General features: G+C 46.3%; 1 long non-coding RNA gene across 1 annotated transcript in view; it reads left to right on the top strand.

Moving 5' to 3' along the window:
• LOC141152927 (uncharacterized) overlaps positions 1–15,374 on the top strand; it is a 30,947-nt gene extending 15,573 nt beyond the window's left edge. Inside the window, exons 2-3 of the long non-coding RNA XR_012247201.1 lie at positions 14,720–14,766; positions 15,274–15,374. This is a non-coding gene — a long non-coding RNA (uncharacterized lncRNA). The remainder of the gene's footprint in view (positions 1–14,719; positions 14,767–15,273) is intronic.
• The last annotated feature ends 3,097 nt before the right edge of the window (positions 15,375–18,471 follow it).

An 18,471-nucleotide genomic window follows, 5' to 3' on the forward strand; every position in this document is an offset into this window, starting at 1 on the left:
GGAGACCCAGGGCATGCTGCAACAAGCTGAATTATTTCAGAAATAAAACGCCTTTCTAATGGAATGAGTATAAAGAGTTAATAAAGCTGTGACCGATCCTCACCCATCCAGTTGTAAGAGTTGCATTATTGTATTGTCAAGGAAAGGGGGGCGGTAGGGGGGCTGAGCGTCTGGGTTTGGTTGGGGGTCCCCACAGTCTGCCTAGGCTAGATGCATTTAAAAATTCTTATTAGATACACAGGCGGTGCAGCTTGCTTCGTAGCTGGGCTACTATGCACAAAGTATTGCCTAGGCTAGATGCAGTTAAAAATTTTACTCTGACTAGCAGACACTGAAGCTTTGGAGCAGATCTCTGAGTAAACAGCTCTTCACACTCAACCATCTGTGTTACCCCAAGCCATAGTGTATGTAGTTTCTTACAGTTAAAAGGGGGGGGGAGCGACCCAACCCACCTGGAATTAACGATGCCAACGTCACGTAAGACACAGCAAGGGGACTCCAAAAAGAGTCTCCATTTTTTCCCAAAATTGTGGCACAGACACCACTTAACCCTAGAATGCATACCTGGGGCCTCGCAGGCCCGCCCTGTTAATTGTTTTCTATTTTCTGCAAGATTACTTTAGCTAGAACTTTGAAACTCTAGGTATTCTTCATGTATATAGTTGTTTGTCATTTGACTTTGAGTTATTCCATATTATTTTCACACGGGCCTAAAAGGTCCCAGGTATGTGAAAGTGTAGATTTTTATGGTCATGCGTTCTAGGGTTAAGTGGCATCAATTGCCCCACAGTTGCTTAAAACGGTTGGTGAGGTGATTTTACGAATTCCTCAAGCTTTTAGTCTCCCCAGGATGACACAGGGCTAGAAAAGTCCTTGCGAATCCATGATTTGTTCATCTTTATGAACGTGAGTCTGTCTACATTATCAGTGGAGAGCCGCGTGCGCTTATCTGTCAGCACACCACCAGCAGCGCTGAACACACGTTCAGAGAGAACTTGTTATGTTCGGCTACCAGAGCTAAGGAAAGAGAGGAGATCTGTCCCTACGATAGAACTCAGCTGAATCCCTACGATGTAACAGGGAACCTGATCCTGCGATCAGACCTGCTAAAGTCCTAAGCTAGTCTGTACGGAGACCTATAGATGTGGGGAAGGAATCCCTACAAGTACTAAGGACTGGGAGGAATATAGGACACCTCCTAACAGAAATAGTAGCAGACAGACGAACAAACAAAATATATTGAACATAGAGGTCCGTAGACCAAGCAAACTAACAGAGTTAGATACAGAGCACAGGCTAGCTAGAAAGTAGTTATACAATGAAGTCCAGCAAAGCCAGAAGGGCGGAGCAGGATTAAATAGGCCAACAAGGTCATGTGACCAGCAAAGGAAAAAAAACCTAAGAGCAAGGTTCTAACAGTACCCCCCCTTCTAAGAGGATCCTCCGGATCCCCTAGGACCAGGCTTATCAGGAAATCTCCTGTGAAACGCTCTGATAAGTCTGGACGCGGAAACATCATCCGACCTCACCCAAGAGTTATCCTCGGGTCCGAAACCTTTCCAGGCCACAAGATACTGCAAACTACCTCTATACCGTCTAGAGTTAAGGATGCGAGAAATTTCATATTCCCCGTCCTCCACCACCGGAGGAACAGAGGCAGAGGCGTCACAATCCGATACAACAGCTTTTTTCAACAGAGAGACATGAAATACCGGATTAATTCTCCAGGAGGTAGGAACCTCCAACCTAACAGCAGATTGGTTGACAACCTGAAGCAACTTAAAGGGCCCTACAAACTTGAGACCCAATTTCTTAGAAGGAATCCTCAACCGCAGATTCCTAGAGGACAACCAAACCATGTCACCAACAGCGAACAAAACCTCCTGTCGTTTCCTATCAAAGTAGTCTTTAGATTTTCTGTTGGCCTCCTGAAGATTACCACGCACATCCGTCCAAACTCTCTCCAAATCTCCGGAAAAATTCTCCTCCTCAGGCACGGCAGATCCCAACTTGGAGAACGACCCAAACGACGGATGTCTCCCAGAACAACAAAAAAAAGGCGAACAACCAGCAGAAGAAGATGTATGATTGTTCAGAGCAAATTCAGCAAGTGGCAGAAACTCAGACCACCCCTCTTGATTGTCTGCCACAAAACAACGCAAGAACTGCTCAACATCCTGGTTTTTCCTTTCTGTCTGGCCATTAGATTCAGGATGATATCCGGACGAGAACGACAAATGAACTCCCAACCTGTCACAAAAGGCACGCCAAAAACGAGCCACGAACTGAGGACCCCTATCAGAAACAATGTCAGTAGGAACGCCATGAAGTCTGACAATTTCCTTGACAAAGGCCTTAGCGAGAGTTTTAGCGCAGGGCAGTTTGATGAAGGGAACCAAGTGACACATCTTGCTAAAACGGTCCACGACCACCCAGATGACAGTAAAACCCTCAGAGGGGGGAAGGTCAGTTATAAAGTCCATAGCCAAATGTGTCCAAGGAGCACTGGGAACCTTCAAAGGACAAAGCAACCCCGCAGCAGGAGTATGTGAGGACTTAGATCTAGCACATATAGTACATTGACGCACCCACTTAATGACTTCCTTCTGCCATCCAGGCCACCAAAAACTGCGACCCACCAGTCTCTTGGTCTCAGAGATTCCGGGATGACCTGCCAACCGAGATTCGTGACACTCAACAAACAAATCTCTCCTAAAGGTCCCAGGCACAAACAACCTCCCATGAGGAGTGTTAGATGGGGCATTCTCCTGTGCTTTAAGAATCTCATCTTCCAAAACGGAGTCCAAAGCAGCTATCACAACACCTTCTTGTAAAATGTTCTCCTCTTTCTCAGCACCGACTATGGGAGAAAAACTGCGAGACAAGGCATCCGCCTTAACATTCTTAGTACCAGGGATGTAAGTAACGGAGAAATTAAACCGCGAGAAAAACAGTGCCCACCTAGCCTGACGGGCATTCAGGCGCTTGGCAGCATCAAGATATATCAGATTTTTATGATCCGTAAGAACCTGAACGGGAAATTCCGCACCTTCCAAGAAGTGGCGCCAGTGTTCAAATGCGAGTTTAATAGCCAATAATTCCCGATTACCAATATCGTAATTCAGTTCAGTCTCCGAAAATTTTTTTGAAAAAAAGGCACAGGGATGTAATCCATCCCCGTTATCCTGAGACAATACTGCGCCAACCCCCACAGAGGAAGCATCAACCTCAACCAAAAACGGCTTAGTCACATCAGGCTGCATAAGGATGGGAGCAGAGGTGAACCTCTCCTTGAGATACACAAAAGCTTCAATGGCCTCAGAAGACCACTGAACCGCATCAGCACCTTTCCTGGTGAGATCGGTCAGAGGTTTGACAATACTAGAAAAATTTTTTATGAATTTTCTGTAATAATTGACGAAACCTAAAAACCTCTGTATCGATTTCAAACCAATAGGCCTAGGCCATTCCTGTACAGCTTGAACTTTAACCGGGTCCATCTCAAAACCTTCGCTGGAGATAATGTAACCCAAAAAACTAATTCTCTTTACAGCGAACTCACATTTCTCCAGCTTAGCAAAAAGCGAATTGTCCATTAATAACTGTAATACCTCACGTACGCTCCGCCAATGAGACTCCAGATCCGGCGAATAAATCAAAATGTCATCCAAATACACAACCACATTTTTGCCGATCAAAGGTCTAAGGATGTCATTAATAAGATTCTGAAAAAATGCAGGAGCATTAGTAAGACCAAAAGGCATAACCAGATTCTCAAAATGACCCACAGGAGTGTTAAAAGCAGTCTTCCATTCGTCACCCTCCTTCATGCGCAACAGATTGTATGCCCCCTTAAGGTCAATTTTAGAGAACCACTTGGCCCCCATTAACTGGTTAAATAAATCAGGAATCAATGGCAGTGGGTAAGGATTGCGTACAATAATTTTGTTAATCTCACGAAAATCCAGACAAGGACGTAAACCGCCGTCCTTTTTTTTTACAAAAAAAAATCCAACCGCCACAGGAGACTTAGAGGGCCTAATGTGACCGGCGGCCAAACTTGTCTGTATGTATTCCTCCAAAGCCTTTCTCTCAGGAATAGTAAGGTTAAATAAACGACTTTTAGGAAGAGTCGCTCCAGGGACAAATTCAATAGAACAATCATAGTCTCTATGGGGAGGCAAAACCTGCGATTCCTTCTCAGAAAAAACTCTCCAAAAATCCTGAATAGGAACAGGCAATTCTCCCCTATCCAAAGCTGCAATACGCCCGTTACAACACTTGTCATAACATTTATGGCTCCAGGATTTAATTTCACTGGTAGACCAATCCAGTACAGGATTGTGAAATTTTAACCAGGGCAATCCCAATATTACTGGAGAAGGCAAGTTATTCAAAACTACCAAATCCAATTTCTCATGGTGAACACCATTAATAGTGAAAGGAAATTCACAGACCTTGAGAGTAATATTCTTCAAAGGGGAACCATCCACAGAAACCACAGCAATGGGGGATGATAAAGGTTCGGGTTTTAAATTGAGTCTTTCCAAGAATCCCCCATCAATAACATTCAGAGTAGACCCACAATCAACAAACACCCGAAATTCCATTAATTTTTCCTGAGCAATCGTGGAAGCAGCTAAAAATACACCCTTGGAATTTAAACAGGCAATACGGGCATGACTGACCATTTTTTTTTTTCTTTCTTCATACGAAGCTCACAGTCTTTAATCAAATGACCAGATTTTCCGCAATAGAAACACAAGCCTTCAGAAAATCTACGATCTTTTTCTTGAGAGCGAGGTGCCACCGATCCAATCTCCATCGGTTCACCACTGTTAGTACACACATTCTCATAACCAGAAACTGACATAGCAGAGGATTTGCTCTCATTAACCCTTGCACGCAGTCTCCTATCCACCCGTATAGCTAATTGCATAGCCTGTTGCAAATCTTCAGGTGTAGGATAAGCAATTAGCAGGTCTTTAACCCTTTCATTGAGCCCAGCAAGAAATAGACTTTTCAGAGCAGAATCGTTCCACCCTGTTTGAGTAGACCAACGACGGAAATGAGTACAATATTTTTCCACATTACCTGATCCCTGTTTCAAACGTCTCAACTCAGTCTCAGCTGATGCGACACGGTCAGGATCATCATATAATAGTCCCAAAGCAGAAAAAAAACTATCCACTGATCTGAAGCATGTATCACTAGGTTGCAAAGAAAAGGCCCACTCCTGAGGCTCTTTGCGCAAAAGTGACATTATGAACCCTATGCACTGGGATTCATCCCCAGAGGACTTGGGTCTCAAACGAAAATACAATAAGCAAGCATTTTTAAATGAAAAAAATTCTCGGTGTTCACCAAAAAATAAATCCGGCAAACATACCTTAGGCTCCAAGAAATGTGCTCCAGGACAGTTACTCACGTGCTGACGGAGCTCGGCCACTTCCAGAGAGAGTCCCTGCAGGTGTTTAGCCAAATCCTGAACCGACACCATGATGGAACAGAAAAATCTTTCCTTAGAGAATTTGCGGGCTGGACTTGTTGTTATGTTCTGCTACCAGAGCTAAGGAAAGAGAGGAGATCTGTCCCTACGATAGAACTCAGCTGAATCCCTACGATGTAACAGGGAACCTGATCCTGCGATCAGACCTGCTAAAGTCCTAAGCTAGTCTGTACGGAGACCTATAGATGTGGGGAAGGAATCCCTACAAGTACTAAGGACTGTGAGGAATATAGGACACCTCCTAACAGAAATAGTAGCAGACAGACGAACAAACAAAATATTTAGAACATAGAGGTCCGTAGACCAAGCAAACTAACAGAGTTAGATACAGAGCACAGGCTAGCTAGAAAGTAGTTATACAATGAAGTCCAGCAAAGCCAGAAGGGCGGAGCAGGATTAAATAGGCCAACAAGGTCATGTGACCAGCAAAGGAAAAAAAACCTAAGAGCAAGGTTCTAACAGAACTCTGGCTGCGGGGCAAGACAAGGTCTCCAAGGCGTGAGTGGCGAGCTCCGGCCATTTTTCCAGATTGGAATCCCAAAATGAGCAAGGGTCCAGTGACACAGTCATGGCTTCAATGTTTACTTGGAGATACTCCTGTACCATCCTCTCTAGGCGTTGACTATGTGTTAGACTTCTTGTCTCCTGTGGCTTTGCAAAGGATGGTCTAAAAAGTGGTGAAACGATTCCACAAAATTGCTGTTACCAGCAGATACTGTGTTACTGTTACGGTTTGAGTGATGAAGATATGACAGTGCCATGGTTGGCAAGTTTGAACTGTGAGATTCACTACGTGGACCACTGGTGTTTTGTGGAAAAGCACATGTAAGATTCTGCAACAGCGTCTGCAGATACTCCTGCATGTGTAAATCCCTTTTTATGGCAGGAATTATTTCGGCAAATTTACTTTTGTACCGGGGATCTAAGAGTGTGGCAACCCAGTAGTCAGGATTACTTCGAATTCTCACAATCCGAGGGTCATGTTGCAGGTAGTGCAGCAAGAAGGCACTCATGTGTCTTGTGCATCTAGGAGGACCAAGTCCTTGTTGTGTTGGTAGCGAAGTAAGAATCAAGCTTCCTTCCTCTGCCCTTTCCCCCCAACCTCGCACAAGAGAAATGTGATCAAGGTCTCCCTCATCTGATGAGTCTTCCATGCCCATCGCCAGTTCGTCCTCCACTTCTTCCTCGGCTCCTTCACCTTCCTCAACAGTTTGGCTGCTACCATGCGCCCTGGTTAATCCCTCTTCCCCACCCTCCCATGCCTGCCGCCTTGGTGCTGCCGACCGTCTGGACCTTGGAGATGTTATCCCTTCCGCATACGACTCCTCTACTTCCTCCACCTCCTCTTGTCCCACCATCTGACTCTGAATTCTGTTTAATGTGTGCTCCAGCATGTAAATCACCGGAATAGTCATGCTGATAATGGCATCGTCGTCAGCACTAAACATCTTCGTCACCATTTCAAAACTGTGCAGAAGGGTGTGTGGCGCCCCTGAGGGTTCAGTCGCCACAGAGTTACTGCATCTCACCCAGAGGTGTGGTATCTCACCCTCAGGTAAGGAAGGCGTATGGCTCGGGACCCTAACACCTGCATCCAACACATACCCGCAGTGGGGGTAGGGCGAGATTACTCCTAAGGGAGAGCACAGTCCCAGGTCCCTAGCTGGCGGAAGGATCCTATGTAGTGGGTGCTTAGGGGAGCACAAGACAGGGAGAGTATAAATAGGAAGCCATCTTAGAAAGAACAAACCAGTCAGAGGAGGAAAAGTGACAGGAGCAGAGGCTCTGCATGAGCTCTGCTCTGGAGGCGTGCCTAGCCTGGGAGGCCCAGGACTGAAGGAGAGAAGAGAGGAGTGGGAGTAGGAAGGCTCCAGGAACGGAAGGGACCCTAGGGGTATGGGCTGTGCAGAAGGCCACCCGTACTCCCGCTGCTACCAGGAGGTAGAGGGGTCAGGCCAGATAAGGGGAACGGGTCCCTCAACTAGCGGAGAAACAGCAAGGCTCAACTAGAAATCGGAGGCTGCAGCATTTCATGTACTGCAGGCCAAAGTCCACACCAGTCTCACTAAAAAGGTAGCCACATAGGACCCAGGGGACGGAACACATGTCGCCCGCCAAGGCCCGAGGATACCGGATAGAAGTGTCACTGGGTGTGAGGTGCAGGGAGAAGGCCAGAGAAAGGACACACAGAAGGGGGTCCTGCTAAGTACTCCAGAGCTATCTGGGGGTGGACTGAGCCCCTCACTGAGTACGCACAGCACGACGGGGGAGATTGCTCTGGTACCTGTAATCTGGACTGCAACAACTGTGAATAAAGATCTTGGGACTGCATCACACGGACTCTGTGTTCATTACTGAATCCCTGCACTACAACCATCATCATCCACCCACACTGCCCTGAAGCTACACTCTTCCTGTGGGGAGTAATAATACCATTGCTGCAAAACCACCAGCTTCAGAGGACTGTTCCGCAGCGGCGGCCCCTTTTGCCGCACTCCAGAGGTGGCGTAGTCGGACATTATAAAACCCATATATACAAATTACCCTTGGATTGACTGCCTTGGGTCACGGACCGGGTCACCGCCACAGTGACTACAACCCCCAGCGTCTACCGGCCCGTCTCCGGGTACCCCACGGCCCAGGGGGCGCGTCAACTTCATAGGTCCCTGATCTGAGACCACTCCTGCAGCGTGATTTGCCCCACCTCTGGATCTCGTTGGCCCAGGCTATACTTCAGAACGTATTGCACCAGGGCTTGTCAGTGCTGCCACAGTCGCTGCAACATGTGCAGAGTTGAATTCCACCGTGTCGGCACATCGGATTTCAACCGGTGAACTGGGAGGCCCAAAGACTTCTGTAGAGATGTAAGTCGTTGAGCTGCGGGATGCGAATGGCGGAAGTGAGCACACAGCGACCGTGCCGTCTGCAGAAGGCCATCTAGTCCGGGATAGTGAGCTAAAAATTGATGGACAACCCGGATCAACACGTGAGCCATACAAGGCACATGTGTGACATTGCCCCGGCGAAGGGCCGCACCCAGGTTTGCAGCATTGTCGCACACGGCCTTCCCTGGTTGCAGGTCCAGTGGAGACAACCATTCATGAAACTGGGTCTCCAGAGCTGACCACAACTCCTCAGCTGTGTGACTCACATTTCCCAGACATTTCAAAGTAAAAACCGCCTGATGACGTTGAGCCCTGCTGCCAGCATAGTAAGGAGGTGTGCAGGATCCCTTCTGCGCAGTTAGATAGCTTGTGGCATGACCAGACAGGCTTTGGTTGCAGGTGGAGGACCGAGAGGAGGTTGAGGAGGCAGAAGCAGTGGAGGAACTTCTAGATAAAGAGGATTGACCCACAACTCGTGGGGACGGCAAGACTTGGACAGCAGCCCCTTGTCCTGCTGTCACCATAGTTACCCAGTGCCCAGTCAGCGACATGTAACGCCCCTGTCCATGCCTACTCATCCAAGTGTCTGTGGTGAAATGCACCCTGTCTCACACAGAGTTTCTCAAAGAAGCGGTGATGTTGTGTGCGACATGCTGGTGGAGCGCAGGCACACCTTTCTTTGAGAAGTAGTGCCGACTGGGCATCTGGTACTGGGGCACTGCGACGGACATAAGGTCTCGAAAATCCTCTGTGTCCACCAGGCGGAAAGGCAGCATTTCTGTAGCCAAGAGATTGCTGATGGTGAAATTCAACCTCTTAGCTTTCTCATGGCTAGGAGGAAATGGTCTTTTACTTGTCCACATCTGAGGGACCGAGGGCTGGCTGTTGTGCTTAGACGGGGTTGAGAAGGGTGTCCCCGGCAAACTGCCGGTCTGTGAGGAAGATGCAGGCGGACATGTTAGGCTATGTGCCCACGTTGCATTTATGAAGCAGAAAATTTCTGCTGCATAAATGCAAGTCCTCTCCCGGAAAAACGCATGCGGAATTCCGCACGCGTTTATCGCGCGTTTTTCGCGCGTTTATCACGCGTTTTCCACATGCGGAATTGCCTTGCGTTTTTTATGCATTGAACAAAGGCAATTCTGCTTGCGGAAACGCAAAATTAAATGACATGCTGCGGATTTTTGAACGCAGCATAAACGCTGCGGAAAAATCCGCAGCATGTGCATAGAACTTGCGGAATCCCATTGGGGACCATGGGGTGCGTGTTACCAAGCGTTTTTCAAGCGTTTACGCTGCGGAAATTCCGCATCAAAAACGCTTGAAAAATGCTACGTGGGCACACATCCTAAAGTTGCCTTGATCCAAAGGTGGTGCTCTCGATGTCGGAGAGCGCTCAACACTAGCAGGTGTTTCCACTTCCCAATGAACTGACGACCTGCCAATCACACTGGCTGTTGTGGTAAAGAGGTGGCAGGTCTGCGTCCAAAAGCATGTGTGACTGTTGTCCCCCCAGTCACAGAGGATGGAGAGGCTGCGGATGCACAAGATGGGGCAGACAGTGGTTGGCCCAGCCCGCTAGGCCGCATTGTAGCACAGTGAGCTTCCGACTGCAACTTATGCTTCATATCCATGTGACGGTACATGCATGAAGTACTCAAACTATGAATTTTTTGGCCTCTACTTAGCTTTTGGTGACAAATATTACAGATAACACGAGTTGGATCATCCTTATCGATCTGAAAAAATGCCCAGGCTATGCAAGGCTTAGAGCCCATGCGACCTGAAGAGCCACCACGACTTGTGGTCAGAGGCAGAGTTGTGGTTGAGGATGCAGTTGTTGACGTGCTTCCAGTACTCCGTCTCTGTCCAGGAAGGCGCAACCTAACCTCATCGTCAATAGCATCTGTGACACCCCGCTGCGCTTGGTATCACAGATCCTAAAAGAGTGCATTGATGGAATCCTCCACAAGAGGCCCCCATAAACATTCACACATCTCCACCTTCCACCTCAGACCAGCAGTGGGAGCCCGTTAGGGATATAAATAGGGAAGGTGGAGCTAGGCAGTTCAGTTCCTCTGAAGAGTTCCTGCAGTAGAGAAGCCTAAGAGAGGTCAGTCTGCAGTGGAGCTCAGTCTAGTCTGGAGAAATCAGTTAATAGTTCAGCAGTGGAGCACGAGGCTCCTGCTAGCTAGATTCAGGGAGCCCAGATAGAGCTTAAGATGTGTCGGCGCCATAAGATTGGTGAAGCGCGGCAAGCTGCCTTTAGTGTGTATAGCCTAGTGAGGGCCTGAGTAGGCCGAAGGCGAGTGGCGAGTTAGTACATAAGGTGCAGAGGAGCTTAACCAGCTCACCCCGAAGCATTTACCGGACACCGGATCCGAGCTTACCGGAATCTCTATGACCCAGTAAGGCATAACCGGAATCCCTGGAGAACTACAAGTCACAGGATCGCTAAGGTGCTGATACTTAACAGAGCCAGGAGACACTTAGGCCCCGCATACTGGGAGAGTGAACTCCAAGAGAAGGCCCTACCACAAGGTCATCCAGCGCAGGACAGAGACAAAGTTAGGCCAAGCTCCAGGCAGGTCAGAAACTTACTACACAAAGGCAAGAAACAGGAGGCCCTACACCCGCTCATTGGGGAGGATCCTGATATGCACCCTTCACCCTACAGTGCTCCGGGATGTGCCTGAATTTCCACCAGTAAAAGGTACTGAAGTGACTACCATGTCCGTTCCCGTTCTTGCTCTGACCCAGCTGGGTCTTGCCTGTCCTGCATTCCCCCTGCATACGCTGCCCTGAGTCCCAGCTCCACCTGTGGGGAGCTATACCATCGAGCTGCCTTAGCACAAGCCTCAGTGGACTGCTGCAGCGCTGGTGCTTCTCACCAGATACCACAAGTGGCGTCACGAACTCTTATAAAATTAACAATTATCCACCCTTTTAAAGAGTGACCCCAGGGTATGGGCCAGGGAGCCGACCACCGCGACATCCCCAAGGCCAGGCAAAGGCCTGGGTACAGAGTCATCCCCATCCCCTGGGCTAGTCACATCCTCCTCCACCTCGTCTGCTGACCTCATCGACTGGCTGACTGTGGGTTGACAGTAAGTCGGATCTCCAACCTCGCCATCATCACCCTGTGTGTTCTCACACCCGTCGTCCTCAGAGCCAACCTCTTCCTGCCCTGACCGAAAAGTCAAGTTGTCGCTCCAATCAGGTATTTGAGTCTCATGCTCATCTTCCTCGTTGTCTCCACCAACAGGAGTTACAGTTTGGGAACGAGGGTCTACATTATGCTCAGAACCTTCTTCATCTGGTCCTGGATCCGACTTATAAAGATTCTGGGCATCAGTGCAGATCATTTCTTCGTCTGGATTAACAGAAGCTCTGGAGCAGACCTCCGTTTCCCAGGCTATAGTATGAGTAAACAGCTGTGCAGACTCAACCATCTGTGTTACCCCATACTCAGATGGGCAGCTGGAGACTTGGGAGCTGTGAGGAAGCAAGTGCGATTGGGGTGACACCTCTGAGGACTGGAGTATTTGTGATGTTGAAGTTGAGGTGGAGGAGAGCCCACTTGAAGGAGCACTTGATATCCCTTGAAGCACCTGCTGTTTTTGTGCCTCATCTGGAATTTGTAGCGATTGGCGTGGCCATAAGAAATGGATCTTATCACATTGTCCACGAAAAGAAGTCGACATCTTAGTTTGGCTGGAAGATGGTCTTTCTTCTGCAGATGTTACTCCCCCCCACCGCGGGGGGGCTCGACCCACTAGCGGACAGGCACCAGTATTGGGAGAGGGGGGGCTGGCCGTCAGGGTCCACCGCGGCTCTGGCACAAACCCGGCGACACGGAGGTGGCACGGGCAGGAACGGACTGGCCGTGTCGGCTTCGCTCTTCTTTGCTTTTAGAAGGGCATGGCATGCCTATATCTGTGTCTCCCCCTCCTTTTACTCCTCCACCTCTTTTCTTTTCGCATGACTATATGTACTTGTCACTTTTCCATGTGTTAGTTGTGTCTTCTGAGCAGTTTGTCAGCTTTTGGACACCTTTGAAGGTGTTTTCTATGTGTTTCTATGTGTTTTTGTTTGCCTGCCATTGGTTTTAACGGTGTTTGAAGGTGTTCGACGAACAGTTCGACGAACAGTTCGGCGAACACACTGGTGTTCGACGAACCAAACCAAACTCGAACACTACCGGGGTGGCTCAACACTAGATGGCACCCCTACTCCTCCTTGTCTTGCCCTGAGAACCTCTATTACAACCCTAGATAGGTGTTTTACCCTTAGAGCACAGATTCTACTACAAGAAACACAGACATAATAGACTATAAGACACAAAAAAGCAGTAGTCTTCTTATGTGGTAATAGATATAGATACATCATATGGTTCCAAGTAAAAGACATAAATTGATAGTGTCCAAATATGTACACTTCCGCAAAAAATAGATAAATAATCAGCCACACAAGTATGAGAGTATATTCCTGTAACAGCATATTCCAAACAAAATAACTCGATAAACTGTATGAAATGGAAACATTTGTATAAATGCCCTCTGTTCAGATGCTCTGGTTTTAGACTCATATGCAGAATTTGCAGGTGGTTATCACTATATGGCGTAGACTAAACTGAATTGTAAAACAAATTGGAGAAATTAATGTACTTCCCTTTAATAGGTGTCCATAATTGTGGCTCCGACGTGTTTCCCCTCCAGGATAAGGTTCAACAGGAGGCCGGAAAGATTTACCAACATAACTCCATAACATACTTTATGCCTGTGTATCCCTCAAAGCAGGTAGACCGCACACCTCCATGTGGCCAGCTAAGTCATCACCATGTGATCGCGGCATCTGATGGCCGTGTCATGGACCATGTGTCCACGGCGTCCATAAGCACATGTAAAACACAAACGCCCACAACCGAACATGCGTCATCTTGAAGGCATCCACGTCCCGATGGAGATAGTGCTATCGGGGATGCGCGGTGGCAGCAATCAACACATCCAGCGTCCCAGCGGCCATCGCACATTTGTGGCACTAGTGATGAGTACTCTTGGCTTTCAGGTCCCAGGGGCTTTTGCACCTGCATAGTGCTAGCAATGGATAATACACCAGGGGCACCGCAGAAAAAAAATATACAGTATATATATTCAGTTTCTAAGCACAGTAGGATATGGGAATAAAACTGGTGAATACACATTCCAGATGCTAAACTCCTTACTATGACAGATTTAATAGAAAGGAATGCTCCAGCTCAGCCCCAAAATGGTATAGATATTTTAACTGCCATCCCATGTGGATTTTACTGACTTTTTGCAATGATGGCGTGAGCTCACCCTCCTTAGAGAAGCCATCATTGTTACTCGAAGAATTCTGTCCCTGTTTGAACTCTCACGTGGCATAGACAACAGAATTGTCCTTTCCTGCAATGTGTACTCCACTGTCAGCAGCAATTATGGCCAGGGACAATACATGTCTTTCATAACCCAGTGGGTCAATGTTTTGAATGGCAATAATGCAGTACCATAAGGAGGACAGATGGCGAGTGGCGACACCTCCAGGGTTAGGCAATAATTCTGGTTCCAATCCCAGGAAGAGCTTATGTAACTTCTTGTCTTCTTACCCACCCTACTGAAAGGACATCTCCCTATTCCCAAAAACAACAGGGCAGAATGTTGTATAGATGTCCCTCTGGATGGCTCATTGTCAACTACAAATGGGGAAATTAGTAGACAACAATGCCAGAAATATCATGCCTTCATGGTTTTTGGCCAATCTAACACATGTTCCATGCATGACGCAAATCCTCAATTTGATTGTGCAACATTTTTTAGACAAATATTCCTGCTTGAACAAAGTGGTAGCCATAGCCAGGACAGTGTGTGGACACGTTAACTCACTTTCATGGTGAAAAATGGACTCCACAATTTGCAGCAACTGAGCGGTGTGACTAAGATTTGCTCAATTTCCGACATTGCAAAATAATGGAAGTTAATGCTGCATGTCTTCTTCATTCTTTTTGTTTTCTTCTTCTTATGTGCTTTCCGCATTCTTTCCATCCTCCTTTGCTTTTTTTGTCCTTGACATTTTTTTCTCATTTCTGGAAGAATGTTAAGCAGTTTGTTAATAAATGATGAAGTTAATGCTGAGTATTCGCAGTTTCTTCGCTCTCCAGCCAGTTAGTCCCTGACTCGCCGTCTGACCTCCGGCTGCTTTGATAGTTTACATTTGAATTATATTTTTTTGCTTTGTCCTTAATAATTTATTTCTTGAATGTCTGAATATTTTTTCATGAAATTGATTTTTCTTTCACTCATTCTAGCTCAGTTATGGATGAATTGATCTCATCTCCCGGACATTGAAGTTTTGGTAGGCGAATATTTTTCAGCTTAAATAGAATTTCTAAGTGAAATATATTTATAGATTTATACAGAACATTATCTACATTTAAGTATAAATGTTGCTCTGAGATGAAGCCCATATAGCACCCAAATTGTGTTTTGAAATTCATGATCCAATCTTAAAACTACTCAGTGTAGAGAATTTTGGTTGAAAATGATCTAATGATTAATATATTTTTATATTTTATTTGCTGAAGCTGATTGATAATTTTGATAATTTGGCTGAAAAATAAGCATCATCGATGTACCCTTCCATAGTTATTAATCAAACATCATGTTGAAATAGTCAAGGGTGTAGCTGGGGGGAGGGATAACTGAGGCATTTACCTTATGTACAGAGTATCAGAGGGTGTGAAAAAATACACTTTGCCTAGGGTGTCTAGATACTGAGTTATTGCAGTACACTGAACCGTTTTCCATGAGTGAAGAAAAGACTAGATAATGAGCCATAATAGGCAAAATCAATTTTTTCCAGTCCTCGTTGACTTTCCACCTGGAATATCCCTGTACTCTACATGTAAGGGGGGAAGGGAAGTAGGAGCCAATACATGCATCATTGAATAGCACCAAGATGAGGTAAGCAGATTTTTTTAAATTCAAATTGTCTGACTTTGTCAAATTTTACCCAAAAAATGTGATCTGTGGAAAATAAATTTGTGTGAATCTCAATACTGAAAAGCTTGTAATTATACAGAAAATAAAAGTGGGGAGTTAGAAAGACAGGACCAAAAGAGCTTAAACTTTGCAGGAGAAAGAGAGAGAACCCCACTGACCATAAGAGCTTACACTCTACAGGAGAAAGGATCCTGCTGACCATAAGAGCTTACTCTCTACAGGAGAGAGAAATTACCCTACTGACCATAAGAGCTTACTCTCTACAGGAGAGAGAAATTACCCTACTGACCATAAGAGCTTACACTCTACAGGAGAGAGAATGGACCCTACAGACCATAAGAGCTTACACTCTGCAGGAGACAGAGGACCCTGCTGACCGTAAGAGCTTACACTCTACAGGAGAGAGAGGACACCGCTAACCTTAAGAGCGTACACTCTACGGGAGCGAGAGGAACCTGCTGACCATAAGAGATTACTCTTTATAGGCGGAAGACAGTGGATCTTGCTGACCATAAGATTTTACACTGTACAGGAGAGAGAAAGCAAGAGAGGGAGAGATAGGATATTGGTGACCATAAGAGCTTACACTCTACAGAAGAGACAGAGAGGACCCTGCTGACCATAAGAGCTTACACTCTACAGGAGAGATAGGACCTTGCTGACTATAAGAGCTTACACTCTACAGGAGAGAGAGGACCCTGCTGACCATAACAGCTTAAACACTACAGAAGAGAGAGAGCGAGGACCCTGATGACCATAAGAGCTTACACTCTATAGAAGAGAGAGGACCCAGCTGACTATAAGAGCTTAAACACTACAGAAGAGAGAGAGGATCCTGCTGACCATAAGAGCTTACACTCTACAGGAGAGAGAGAGGACCCTGCTGACAATAAGAGCTTAAACACTACAGAAGAGAGAGAACAAGGACCCTGCTGACCATAAGAGCTTACACTCTATAGAAGAGAGAGGACCCAGCTGACTCTAAGAGTTTATACTCTACAGAAGAGAGAGGACCCAGCGGACTATAAGAGCTTAAACACTACAGAAGAGAGAGAGGATCCTGCTGACCATAAGAGCTTAAACTCTACAGGAGAGAGAGAGAACTCCGCTGACCATTAGAGCTTAAACTCTACAGGACAGAGAGAGGACACCACTGACCATAAGAGCTTACACTCTATAGAAGAGAGAGAGGACCCCGCTGACCATAAGAACTTACACTCTACAGAAGAGAGAGAGGATCCTGCTGACCATAAGAGCTTAAACTCTACAGGAGAGAGAGAGGACCCCGCTGACCAAAAGAGCTTAAACTCTACAGGAGAGATAGAGGACACCGCTGACCATAAGAGTTTACACTCTATAGAAGAGAGAGAGGACCCTGCTGACCATAAGAACTTACACTCTACAGAAGAGAGAGAGGAGATCCAGCTGACCATAAGAGCTCACACTCTACAGGAGAGAGAGAGACGGACAGAGAGGATTCCACTGGCTATAAATTCTTACACTTTCAGGCTAGAGAAAGAGGACCCTGCTGACCATAAGAGATTAGACTCTACATAAGAGAGAGACTTACCAAGTTACTCTGGAGATGGAAAACAACTCTGCTATACAAACTGTGCTCCACTGAGTATCGATGATCTGTGATAGCCCCAGTACAGTACAAGGTATGATAATCCGCTAGATGTCATAGCTGCAGGCAGGGTTGGACTGGCCCACCAGAGAACCGGAGAATCCTCCAGTGGGCCCTGGCTTCTCCTTCAGGAGAGTTCATAGTGCAAACCTTGCGGCTGCTATGGGGCTCTTGAGTGGGGGAGAAAGGTGGGCCCTCAGAATCTAATCCTCTGGTGGGCCCAATGTTCTTCAGTCTGACACTGGCTGCAGGGCATTATGTGGAGACCTGCACTGCAAAACAAAAAAACATCAACCTGCTCTCAGTTGCTTCAACAGTATGGGAAACCACAAATTGAATCTTAAAATGGTCACATTTGTGCGAAACTGTGAATTTCAGGAAGTTCGACTCAAACTTGATCCTCCTCAGATCAGTAGTTTGCACAGCTTTGAAGTCCGCCTCTTACGCTTCGACAAACTTTTTTGCACAAGTCTCTTTGGGTATTAATTTCTTGAAATGCATCTCTTATGTAGTTTTCCAAATCACTGACACTTTTTGGTTTTCGACTATAAACTTTGTCCTTGAGTACTCCCCAAAAGAAAAAATCCATTGGGTTCAAGTCTGGTGAACGTGCCGGCCAATCAAGTGGGCCTCTTCGGCCAATCCATTTATTAGGAAATGTTTCATCAAGATACTCGCGGACTACTCTTGAATAATGTGGAGGGGCCCCATCTTGTTGGAAATAAAGGTCATTTGAATTAGGCTGTTGCTGTAACTGGGGAACAACTTGATTCATTAGAATTTTGAGATACTTATCTCCTGTGACTGTTCCATCAAAAAATATTGGTCCAAAAACACCAAAACTTGAAATACCATCCCAAACATTGACACCAGACTCATTTAGTTGTTGCTCTAATGTTAAATGCATGTTCTCATTATACCAGTAAATACAATTATGTCTGTTAATATGGCCGGATAATTTGAAAGAAGCTTCATCACTCCACATAATGTTATCTAAAATTACTGGATTTTCTTCACTTTCGTTAAGCATAATCTCACTAAATTGCAGCCGCCTGTCTGGATCATCCTCCAACAAACCATGAATTAGACGTGGACGATCAGCTTTCCTCCCAATAGATTTCAGGATTCGCATGATAGAAGCTCGTGAAATTCCCAATTCCAAAGAGGCTCTTCTGGTGGACTTTTTTGGACTCTGAACAAATGTTTCAGCAACAAGTTGTTTATTATCTTCTGTACAGACTGTTTTGGGTTGACCAGTTTTTGGAGCATTAAGGATTGAGCCAGTGGCATTTAATTTGTCACGAATGCGGTAAATGGTTTGTCTCTTTGGGGCTTGAGTACCAAATGTTTCAACCCAATTTGCTCTAATGGTTTCAGCATTTTGAGATTTCCAATACTCTGTTAAAATCCATTTTCTTTGATTTGTATTTA

The sequence above is a fragment of the Phyllobates terribilis genome, unplaced genomic scaffold (assembly GCF_046119375.1).
Source record: "Phyllobates terribilis strain yellow unplaced genomic scaffold, ASM4611937v1 Scaffold_7__3_contigs__length_470593459, whole genome shotgun sequence".
Classification (NCBI taxonomy): domain Eukaryota; kingdom Metazoa; phylum Chordata; class Amphibia; order Anura; family Dendrobatidae; genus Phyllobates; species Phyllobates terribilis.